The sequence below is a fragment of the Peromyscus californicus genome, unplaced genomic scaffold, assembly GCF_007827085.1.
Source record: "Peromyscus californicus insignis strain IS unplaced genomic scaffold, ASM782708v3 Scaffold_10__1_contigs__length_136768540, whole genome shotgun sequence".
Classification (NCBI taxonomy): Eukaryota; Metazoa; Chordata; class Mammalia; order Rodentia; family Cricetidae; genus Peromyscus; species Peromyscus californicus.
This window is the reverse complement of record NW_026294391.1, coordinates 13,939,538-13,951,554: the sequence shown is the minus strand read 5'-3', so window position 1 is coordinate 13,951,554 and position 12,017 is coordinate 13,939,538. Positions and strand designations below refer to the sequence as shown.

The window sequence follows — 12,017 nt, the reverse complement described above, 5'->3', positions numbered from 1 at the left end:
TTACAACTTGTGGGAATTGGTTGTTGTCTTCTAACGTTTGAGTTCCCGAGGATAAATTCAGGCCTTTACCTGTCAAGCCATTCTGCTGGCCCTATTCAGTGCTTTTATGCTGATACTGCAGTAAGGTATTGTGGAGGGGAGGATAATACGATTTGAATTATCTAAGGTGTAGAAATTTTATGACCCAGAATATAATTTATCTTGGTGAATAGTCCACGAACTTTTGAAAAGTGATGTGCATTCTTATTTTCTGGATGAAGTATCCTATAAATTTCAATAGTGTTAACTTGCTCTGTAACACTGTTGTCTTTCTAGTTGTTGAGAATGATACTGAAGTTTCCCGACTGTGTTTTTGAATTGTTTATTACTCCTTTCAGTTCTATCAATGTTTTTTCTTCTTGTGTTTTAAAGTTTTGTCCTTTGTGCGTATATGCATAGGGTCATTATACCTCATCAATGGGCTGTTCCTTCCTTACCTCTAGTAATTTTTACAATGAGCTTTTTACCAAGCCCAGCCACTTGGTTTCTTTTGGTTAATGCATTCATGGTATGTGTTTTTACACTATTAGTTTCTCTGTACCTTATTCATTATATATCAAATGTGTGTCTCATAAAGAGCACATAATGTGGTCACTTTAAAATCGGTTCTGATGGCTCTTTTTATTGATCTGTCTGTAACATTTATATTTCAAGAAATAATGTGTTGTGTACTGAAGTTGATATGTTGAAATGTTGACTCAGTATAATGTTACTTAGAGGAAAGTAATAAATATTGAATTGAGATCTAAGGTTAGGCCTCAATATGATAGGATTAGAGTCTTAATGAGAAGACAATATGAGATCACTATTATTTCCTATTCCCATACAGACGGAGTGGTGTGAGAGGCCACAGCAAGAAGGTGACTGTCTATAAAGTAGGAAGACAGGCTTTTCCAGAAACTGACTGAAGGAAGCCTCATCTTTGATTCATATCCTCCAAAATGTGAGAATATAAGTATCTGTTCCTTAAGACATTCAATGTGTGATATGTTTCTGGCATGCTAAACCAAGTAACAGCATTTGGTAAGACTGGTTCTTCCACTTTATCATTTTGGGGGTTTATTGTTTTGATTGTGCATATTTGTAGGACTCAGCATGATAATTTAATCCATGGATTATGTAATGATCAAATTGGAATAGGTAGCATTTCTGTGTCTTTATACATTTGAAGTAATATTCTGTGGGGCTAGTTATGGAACCTAAGGCCTTGTGCATGCTTGGCAAGGGTTTCACCACTAAGCTATAGCCAGACAGAACCCCTAAAATGTTAACACGTCGTAGATGTACATATAAAAATGCAGTGTATAGTATGGTATTTCAGTATTTCAGTATCTTCATTATTGAGATCAGGCTATGCCCTACTCTAAGTTACTCTACAGTGGTTTTTCAGGCTGTGCCCTGCCCTAGGAGACTCTATTTTACAAGTAACTTTTGACTCCCTTTTGTTAGAGAAGTATAACTGCAGCCCCTGGGTGGACCCATAAACTGAATCACTGGTCAGGCAACCATCCATCCAAAACAGACTAAAAAATGACTTGTGCCTGAGAGTATAAAGGGAGCCATCCTAAAAGTTTATTGTGCAGAATTATGGTTGTTATATCAGGGAACTCAGGACCAAGAACATATAAGACATAGAAATGTAATTTCCTCATGTGGACCTCCTAAAGTGATGGATACCCAGAACTGCAATGCTATGGCTACACACCAGCCTATCATCTGATACCTGGTGATGCTCTCAAGGACTGAGGACTTCCTGACTTTTCCTGGAGCTTCTTCTTGGCTTTGTCCCCTGCTGTTGACACTGCCTCCTGGACTGCTTGCCTGTCCACCTGTCCACCTACCTGTTCACCTGTTTGAACCTGCCCCACCATTTTCTTCTCTTGATCAGTTTCCTGCTTCAGACCATGTTTGACCTTGAAGCTGAAGCCTGCAGTTTTGCTTTGAGACTGGCTTTCAGCTGCTCTCTCCCAGCACCTTTCTAGTTCATTATCTTATCAATGCAGACACTTCTTCAGCCCACTTCTGAAACCCCTTGAACTCTGCGGCAGCCTCTTTAACTTGTATACATTCTGTAACCCATATGGAGGCATATATATGTATATAATATGTTTATATATAAAATATATATAATATATTGCTGTGTGATGTGTAATATGAGGGTTTCTATTAGAATTAAAATTGAAATAAAGAACCTGCATTTCACCTTGTTCACACTACTGAGGTAGGTAGATTATATGACAAATTGTTGTCATTGAAACTGCTAAACTTTGTGAATTTGTTGTTATCATTAAATCGGGACATTGTAGAAAGACACAAACGTATTTGTCTACGTTTCTGGCATAGCATGCTCACAGCACTTTAGCTTTCTGAAACCTTACGAGAGGGGCGTCAGTGCTGATTTCTTGATGTTTATATCCTGTTAGTTCTCTCAATCTGCATTGCATGTGTCTGTGCCTTTTGATATGGTTGGACTTTTTCAATTCATGACTTATTCAGATTCTTTTTCGGCTTCATACTCTTTTGAAACCTCTTATAATACAAGACAAGATGGGAAGAGGGCAGAGCATGAACTAGCACTGCTTTGCACGGTCATGTTCTTTATCCTTGTTGCTGGGTTTACGTTGTTTTCTGCTCAGCTCTGCAAACATTCATACACATGTCTCACATTTTCTTACTCTTCTGCACTGCCACTGAGTACAGGTAGAAATCACACTGTTAATGATTACTCCTGACAGAAGGGAAAGGGAGTGGCACTCATGTACACTAGGACTGCCCCCTTCTAACAGTGGTCAGAAGGAGGAAGAAATTCTACTTCATATTGGGGCTTGCTGACATCACAATTGAGGGGCGGGTAGTAGAAATGGAGTACCAACTAGCAGTGTCTCAAACCACCTTATTGTGCCTGTTTACCAAATGTGGGTAGGACGTCAGCCCTATACTGGGTTCCATTGACACTTGCCAGTGTAGAGAGCAGAATCGGGGCTCTCACCAGCTCACCACCTCACTGTACTTTTCTATTGCAAGATACATATTGCAGAAGTCAAACCCAAGATTCAGGAAGTTTCTGAAAAATGTCCACAATCTCATATCCTCAGTGTTATGTATCTATATGTATTTTATTGTCTAAATGATGTTCTACCTCTAAGTGTCCTTCCCTTTCCCAAGTCCTCTGTTCTGCCTCTGGATAATGCCGAGTCTTAGAGACCATTTTAGGGCCTAGAAAGGAATCCTGAATCTATTTTCTTACATACATCTTTTCAGCATAACATCTCAATTTTGCCAGAAATTGGTCCTACTGATCTTTCTAGATTCTGGGCTTTGGAGTCTAGCTTGTTTTGACCCTTGTTCATGTTCTCTTGAGTTCATACAGAACAAATGTGTTGTCTGCAATGTATGTCCACAACTCTTCGGGCAGCCCTATTATTTCTTAACAATCACTTATCAATAATGTTTATGAGCTAAGTGATAAGAATATCATAATTAACAGAAATGCACACACTCTTCTCTATTGAAATTATCAGCCTTTCATTCTGTGAAGAAAATAAATGAACAAAAACGTGAAATGTATAAAGTATATGTTTATAATTAGTATGAAAAAGCGAAGATAACGGGAAGGTAAATTGAGAAAGAATTGAGTATGGGATTGAAAGCCTGTGGCTTTAAGGATATGAGGAGGTTTACTTGGATTGGATCAGGGTTTCTGTATGATAGAGCGCTGTTGGGAAGTAATAAAGTGGACTTCATTTACACAACCAGACTACGAAGTGTATTTATCAGAAATATTCGAGCTGTCCGAGAGCTCACTGTTGGTATTTGAATGTGTGAAGTGTGTCTTCATGTGGCCCAGTACATGTACTGTGTTCACAGAGGCTTCTGCCTTTTGAAACAATTAAAGCCTCAATTTGATATTTTAAAAGCCAAATAAATAAATAGTCTTCATCATGTGAATCATGCTCAGTCTCTAAATTTTATTCTGTCATAAGTCTTCTGTTCCTAGGGACCATTTTGCCTTAAGACCTTGAGATGAATCCTGCACCTCTCTTCTGATATATATTCTTTTGTTATGAGCATTGTGTGTGAGTGCCCAGTTGAGAAGTTTCTCTGTGGAAGGTGTGCCTGAAGAGAGGGAGTTGGGAATTCAGCAGGTTTTCTTCAGGGTTATCATGACACAGAGCTGTGTCTTTCCATATAAAGAACTGGGGCTGATTCCCTCTAGACCCTCACACCAAAGAAGCTGAATGTCTTTGCTGTCAAGGAGGCAAAGTTAATCAAATCAAACCAAAATTAGCTCATTTCTTTTTCTTTCATGCCTTTCATCGTCCTGACTGAGGTAGCAGAAATGCAAAGTACTTCGCTGTTCAGGAACAAGTTCTAGTTGGACTATTGATAGCCCCAGATCAGGAGCATTTTATCCCTAAGTGAGGTCCTATGATTTGGAATGCCAACCCGTAGAACTTGTGTGTGAGTCCTTGAAATGTCCATAGAGTTGGGGATATTTTCTATGAAAGGGTTCTGGGCCTGGGGATAGCTACAGAAATATTAACATTTTAATTTTATATTTATTTAATAATATTATTCAACTTCCAAGGAATTTGATTTTAGAGCTACATTGATTTAATTTTAAAAATATTAACTATAGGTCACATATAGACAAAGCAAATGCCATAAGGATGATTGCATTATTCAAGTGTACACTGAGAACTGCCATAGTTACTGAGAGACTAGACAAAGAAAAATGAGTTCAATTTCTAGTCGTCAGATACTTCACAGTTGCTTAATAGAATTTTCATTTGATACACTAATGTCACAAGACACAGAGAAAAATAAACGTATAATAACTCGGTTTGAAGAATGACCTTTCATGTCAGTGTCAATGCAAATATTAATTTTAATTTGACAGATAAGTCTACCATATTTCATTCAGTATAATGGCAACTCTATTTGAAAAAAAAAAATGAAACGAAGTCTTTCCATTGGATGATCTCACAATCTAGTGAGGAAGAAATCGCTAACAGAAAGGCACAACGAAGAACTGTATGTGCTAAATTTGATACAGAATGAAGTGTCAAAAGAGAAAGGAGGCAGCAAAATACATTGAGAATGAGTAGTCAAATAAAAAAGGAAACACATCCCATTATAAATGGAAAACTGTAAATAGTTTACACCTGTTGGTGCAGGTACATGTGTGTATGAACCTGTGTACATGTGTGTACGTACCTCTGTACATGTGTGTACGTACCTGTGAAGCTTGGAGTACTAACACCTCAGGTATCATCCTCAGGCATGCCATCAACTTCTTTTCAATTCAGCTAGACTGGCTGGCCAGTGAGCCCCAGGGATTTTCCTGTCCTAGTGTCCCTAGCGCTGTGAATACAAGTATGTGTCACTACCTCAGGCATGGGTTCTGGGGATTAAGCTCAGATCCTCATGCTTCTAACATGAGCACTTTACCAACTGAGCCATGCCCCTGGCTTGGCATTTTAGATTTTTACCCAGAGGGGAATGGTTCTTTGATTGTATCGCCATACCTGTGTATGCTCCCACATAGGCATAGGCCTGAATCACAGCTAAACAGAGTCTTAGAAGAAGGCTGTGTGATCTAAGCATAAGATAATGTGAGACCTACCCTAATCGCTCCTGGAAGGCTGTCATCAAAGAGTTTTGTGATCTCTTTCCTGATTTAGAAGGAGACTTTCAGTTTTTGGCATCTGAGAAAAAAGCTGTGAAGTTTTAAAATCACAGAGCTGGTATCTACACTTGACTTTTCAGCAACAAACTACCCCACCACTTGTGTTGTCATCTCCTGGTCCCTTTGCCTTGGTGTCATCTTTTTTGGTGTGTGTGATAAAGACCACAGGGAGCTAACAACTTTGGCTAAAATAGTCATTTTCTTTTCTGTGATGACTATTCTTGGTTGTCAACTTGAGTTCCAGGACAGCTAGGGCTACCCAGAGAAACTCTTATTTTTTTTTTAAAAAAAAGCATAAAAAGGTATCATCTCCATGTTAATGACTACATCTGGAATGAACTACAATCTAGGAATGGAGGGCACACCCGTGAGAGATTTTTTTTTTTAGTTTGAAGTAGGTGAATCCACTTCCAGTCTGGAGCTTTGAAGTAGGAAGACACACACCTGTGATCTGGATCTTGAGGCAGGTAGATATACACCTTGCCACACCTTCTGCTAGAAGTCTATATAAGGACGTAGAAGAAGGAAACTTTTGCTCGTTGACCACTTGCTCTCCCCTTGCTAACATATCCATTCCTTCTCTGGTATTAGAGCATACTTCTTCGGGATGCGAGCTTATACTGAAGACCATCTGAGACTTCCAGCCTTGTGGACTAAGCAGCTACTGGATTCTTGGACTTTCTGTTCACAGCCAGCCTATGTTGAATTAACTGGATTACAGCCTGTAATCATTCCAATAAATCCCCTTTATATAGAGAGAGATTCATTCTATAAGTTCTGTTACTCTAGAGAATCCTAATACACTGTCCATGTGTGTAAATAGTGCACCATCCCTATTTAAAAGCAGCTTATTTTATGTTTGCTGGCTTTTCTGGGCCTTGTCTGTGCTTTCTTATTATTTGTATCCTTCACATATCAGGTGTCAAGGTGAGGCCAGAAAATATACAATGACTGTGGTGGTTTGAATGAGAATGGCCTCCATAGGCTCATGTGTTTGAATAATTAGTCCCCAGCTGTTGGAACTGTTTGGGAAGGATTAGGAAGTGGGGCTTTGTTGGAGGAGGCGTGTCACTGGGAGTCATCTTTGAGGTTTCAAAAATCCCATTCCAGACCCACTCTCATCTCTCTCTCTCTCTCTCTCTCTCTCTCTCTCTCTCTCTCTCTCTCTCTCTCTCTCTGCCTCTTGCTTGTGGATCAAATGTAAGCTCTCAGATACTGCTCCAGCACCACAGTTAACAGTGGTTTTGCCAGGCATATTGGCTCATGACTGTAAATCCAGCATTTAGGAGGCTGAGGCAGGAGGATTGCTGTAGAGCAGCCTGGGCTGCAAACAGAATTCCAGGCCATCTTGGGCTACAGAGTTTGACCCTCAATCAAGCAAGAAATGTGGTAGTGGTGTTAAATGAACACTTCTGATGAAGCCTCAGCCTCTTGGAAGATAAACACTACATGAAATTGTGCAGGATCCACAATCTCTGTTTCTGACCCTTAGGAACACCCATGAAAAAAAAGGATCCTTTAAGGACAAACATCAATGGACATAATGAGCTAGTCAAATTAGAAGCCTCAGAAATGATAGAGTGCTTCTATATGCCTATCAGTTATGTGGCTGTGGAAAGAAAGCAACTCTAAATGGTCAGGAGAAAACAGCCTTTGCAAAAATGACTAACACTCCCCCTTCCACTCTGTAGCTAAGGTCTATCATCCACATGGATTCAGTTACCTTAATAGAAGTCATTCTTGTCTTACCTAAGCAAACAGAACAGATGTGGTATAAGCCCCCAGCAGTACAATTAAATTAAATTGAGGTATCTGATGGGGAGGCTAAGAATTTGACCATTCTTTTATTAGTTTTGACTGCTCCCAGGTATTTGTTGGTGTAGCTGCTGTTTCGTTCGTTTGTATTTCTTGAGACAGACTATTGCTATGTAGCCTCACCATCCTCCTGCCTGAGTCACCCTAGTACTGTGATAACAGGTATATGCAACCACAACCATCTCTGCTTTAAGCCTCACCTCTCTCCCTTCTTCATCTGCTCATACCTAGACAAGCTGGTGAGAAACGTGACAACACCCCCTTTTGATGTTGTGATTCACTGAACAATCAATCAAAATTAGATTAAATATTTCACACTTATACAATGGCTTTAAGAAATAGGAGTCCATACGTAACTTCCTTCACAATTATATAATTAATATACCCTGGTTTATATTAAAATAGGACCTTTAAGGATTGAAACCATTATACAAGACCTATTTAGGCAAGGAAGTGATTGTTTCAGCTGTTTTTCCATTCAACTGCCCAATTCAGCTAGCTCTTAAACTTGGAATGAATGAATGAATGAATGAATGAGTCTTCTTGGTTATAACAGTCTTAATGCCATGGTCTCACCCATTAATAACCCTGGGAGTAATATTATAGTATGTTAATTAATGGATCAATCCAATTGTCAGTTAATACAAATTTGGTCATTGCATGCTGTTGAATGCCTACATCAACAACCTTTTGTCCACATTTTTTCTTTTTTTCCAAAGGGAGGTACCCAGATAGTAGATCACCAACCTTTCTATCTTAATCAACCTTTGTAGGCAAAGCCTAATTGTATCTGATTTTCTCCAGGAGCACAGGCCTAACATCACGTCAATGGCACCCTCCTTTTAACTGATCCCGTAAAAAAATACTTGGGACATACATTCACCCCTCAATGGTGGATTGGTTCCAGGATATCTGTCTCTTCCCTTGAGGTATCACAATTCTCACATGGTCAAATCCCTTATATAAAATCATATGCTATCTGCATATAATCTATATACATCATCTTAATTTTAAATCATCTCTAAATGCCATGTAAAATAGTTGTTATGTGTGCCATTTAGAGAATCATGACAAGAAAAAAATCCTTGTACATGTTTGGTACAGGTGCAGTTTTTAAAAATACTTCTGATCCACTGTTGCAAAAACCATGGAAACAACACCTACAGATATGAGCGACAGACTATACAAGTACTCAGAAAGATAGGTCATAAGAAAAGGAGGGCCCTTGCTGCACATGTAACACAGTGCCTTAAGTTTCTTAATCATTTGGTAAACTGAGAGCTGCCTTGGTCCCTGATGGCCATTTGTTGTCTACTGTCTTCTGCCTAAGACAAAAAACTCAGTTCTTTGTCAGATTCTGTGCTGGATGAAGTCACCTATTTCCCAAACTCACTGTCTACCTAGAGACCCCTTCAGGTTCAACTGAATGAAGGAAAATAGGAGTTGGGGCATATTATGAACACACACACACACACACACACACACACACACACACACACACACACACACGCTCCCACAAGAACTTGTCATCACTGAAACAGGATGTCCCTGAAAAATAAAGACTAACCTAAGGATCAGAACAGTTACATCTTATACTGTAGCTAATGCAGTGCATGTCCTAATTATAAATCACGGCTGAATCAAGACACTCCTTTTTGTTTTCAGAGTTTCAGGCATTGCTGAAGTCAAGGAATTCCTTTTCCTTTGTCTGAATATACAATACAGAGCTCTAGAAGAAGACTTTAATTTTTGTAATGATGATAATTGAATGCACTCTTCCTCTGAACTGCAACCCTCAGCCATACAAATCACCTGGTGAAACTTTCACTATCCTAACAGATCTCTAATCCCAAGTTTAATTAAGGAAGCATGATACTGTTCAAATATTTTACTTACCAAGATCAAGGATAAATTATAATAAAATCTTTTACATGCTTGACTGCTGGCAGCATTTAAACCATGTCTTCTCTGCTTCATGCTTACAAGTTAAGAAAAAAAAAAAAAAACAGAGCGCTCTTTCCTTTGATGGCCAACAGAGTTCCACACAATGCAAACTGCCAGCTGGGAACTGGAACCCTTATTCTAGTCTTACACCACAAGCCCAATACAAACTCCAAGAGTCTCCTTCCCTTCTCTAGAAATTTCCAGCCAGCTTTAAAGGTTTCTGAGTACCCCCACCCAACCCACCCCCACTCCATCCCTCACCACCAAAAAAAGGCCTCTTTGTGTAAGTAATGAACCTTTAAATGCCTGGTTGATCTGGATGTGACATCAGCCTTTTTATTGGAAGCAAATTTTGTATTGGAATTCCTTCTGTATCTTCAAGGCGGCCTCAACAGGTGACCTATCTTTGTCACTGCAACTAATCTGAGTCTCAGACTTCTAGTGACCATCCCAGGATAGAAAATGGAAAGCTGTAAGTGACTCCCCTGGAAGACTGTCATGAACTGGTTTCTCAGCTAAGTTTCTGGTGGGACCTCAGAGCTACACAATGTAAAACCACTCTGCTGTGGCTTCTCTGCAACCAACTATCCCACAATTTCTATTACAACCATCATCCCATTGTTCTTTGGATCTCAGGATATGTAAGACAAGAACCAACTTTGTAGTGTTAATAAGTCCTGAACTGATTACATCTAAAAGTGGTTCCTGCATCCAATCAGTCAGGCCTTGGCTTTGTATGTGGGAGCTTGTTACTACATATTCTGATTACTATGTCACTTATTATAAACTAAACTAATATAACTAGCATACTTCTACACAGAAGTTGTTATGCTGACTAAATGCTGAGGGTATTTAGTAAATACCATGTCCTTCAGTCGTTTGTATCTGGGAAGCCTTCACTGCATTATCTTATGTAGCTCAGTGGGGCCAATTTTGCACCTAATGAAAAAATCACATAATATATGTTATGAAGCTAAGAAGTTAGGAAAATCTATTAGAAAGGGAAATTCTGAGAAAATAAAACCACAATTTATTAAAATATTCTCCTGAATAAAGAAAAACTTAATCCAAGATCATGATGTCCTTATGGTGTTTCAGCTTTCTGATTTTGTAGAAAGCAGATCTCCAGTAAAGTTACAATGTTGTTTCGTACTGTTCATTTGGGGCTTTTTTTTTGGACTGGTATTAGCTGAGACAATCATTAATATCATAAGCACTTCACAGGCACCATGAGTACCATGTTCCAGACTCTGGGAATAAGAGGAAACTCAGAGTCTCAGAGCCAGGAGACCTTACAGTTTAATTGAATAAGGTTAGTGTGAGTGGGATAAAACTGACCCAACAGAGCAGCGGAGTACTGGGAATATGCTGGTATGCTGTACCCAAAGAAACAAAACTTCTCAGAAGCAATGGCTTGCAAAGGCAGGGACTCTAAATACTTGCTGCATTGTACAGACCGGAAAGCTAAAGGTTAGAGAGGAAAAGTGACTTGGCAGGGCCATTACAGTGTCTGGTCCCATTAGCTTGGAGCCACAAACTATCAGGCTCCAAAGCACTATTTTACCACCACTTCAAGTTCCCCATGGGTCTGCTTGCCTCCAAATTTGAAATCTCCTCAAATCAGTTGAGCCAAATTAGGAAACAACTTCCAGGGGAAGAGGGGCATTTTCTCAGGAAGATCTTGATGCCTTTTCACCAGGCACCCTTGTAACTGAAGCACTAACCAGCTCACGTGAGAAAGGCTTTCCCCCTCTCCAGACACAGTTGATTCAAGGCAACTGCTTGCCCTTGGGATTAGGAACACTTAACTATCAGAACAAAAGCTGCAGCTTCACATTTCTTTATCCCTAGCGGGGAACTCCTTCGCAGGACCTACAGTGCTGTTTGAACTGCCTTCCTGCTCCTTAACCCACAAACGTCAGGACTGAACCTACCCTGTTAATAAAAGCACATCTTTAGTTATTCTGACCTATGTCTTCATTTCCGCAGCCTGTGATCCCCTGCAGTCAGGAATCCTAACTGCTTATCTTCTTTTTTTAACCTGTCTTCAACTAGAATATTAGACACCATGTGTAGCACACACGTCTACAATTAATGGGTTCTGTTCCCCCAAGAAACTAGTAAAATGGCATTATACAGATTTTTATAAAATAATCCTGGTATGAACTAGAACGCAAATGGTTTTCAAAACCTCTCTTTGGCATAGTAGAGCCAACCACCATTTTCCAATAGTTGTAAATAAAACCACAATTTATTAAGATAGTCTCCCAAATAAAGAAAAATGTGATCCAATAGTTGTAAATAATGATTTAACTGTTACTATTTCAGTAGGACAAAGTCAAAGAAAGAGTCCATTCCAGGGCATGTCTCCTTTTATTTCTGTGAATTTGACATCTTATACCAGAAGTAGCATCCTGGAGCCAACATTTAAAAGTCAATCTATAAACTTTTCCCTCCTCACTTTTTTCTCTCTGCATTTATATACTACATTATATACTAGACTTAATTAGAAGAACTCCAACATTTCCAG

The 12,017-nt window shown here is 39.3% G+C and overlaps 1 long non-coding RNA gene across 2 annotated transcripts in view; it reads left to right on the top strand.

The window, feature by feature from the left end:
- Nucleotides 1–6,832, top strand: part of LOC128119081 (uncharacterized) — a 48,020-nt gene extending 41,188 nt beyond the window's left edge. The window contains exons 3-4 of one of the 2 annotated variants that reach the window (XR_008221451.1): nucleotides 869–982; nucleotides 6,320–6,832. This is a non-coding gene — a long non-coding RNA (uncharacterized LOC128119081). Of the gene's footprint in view, nucleotides 1–868; nucleotides 3,988–6,319 lie in introns of those variants that run through there. The other variant, XR_008221445.1, reaches the window with a different exon arrangement.
- Nucleotides 6,833–12,017: the final 5,185 nt, after the last annotated feature.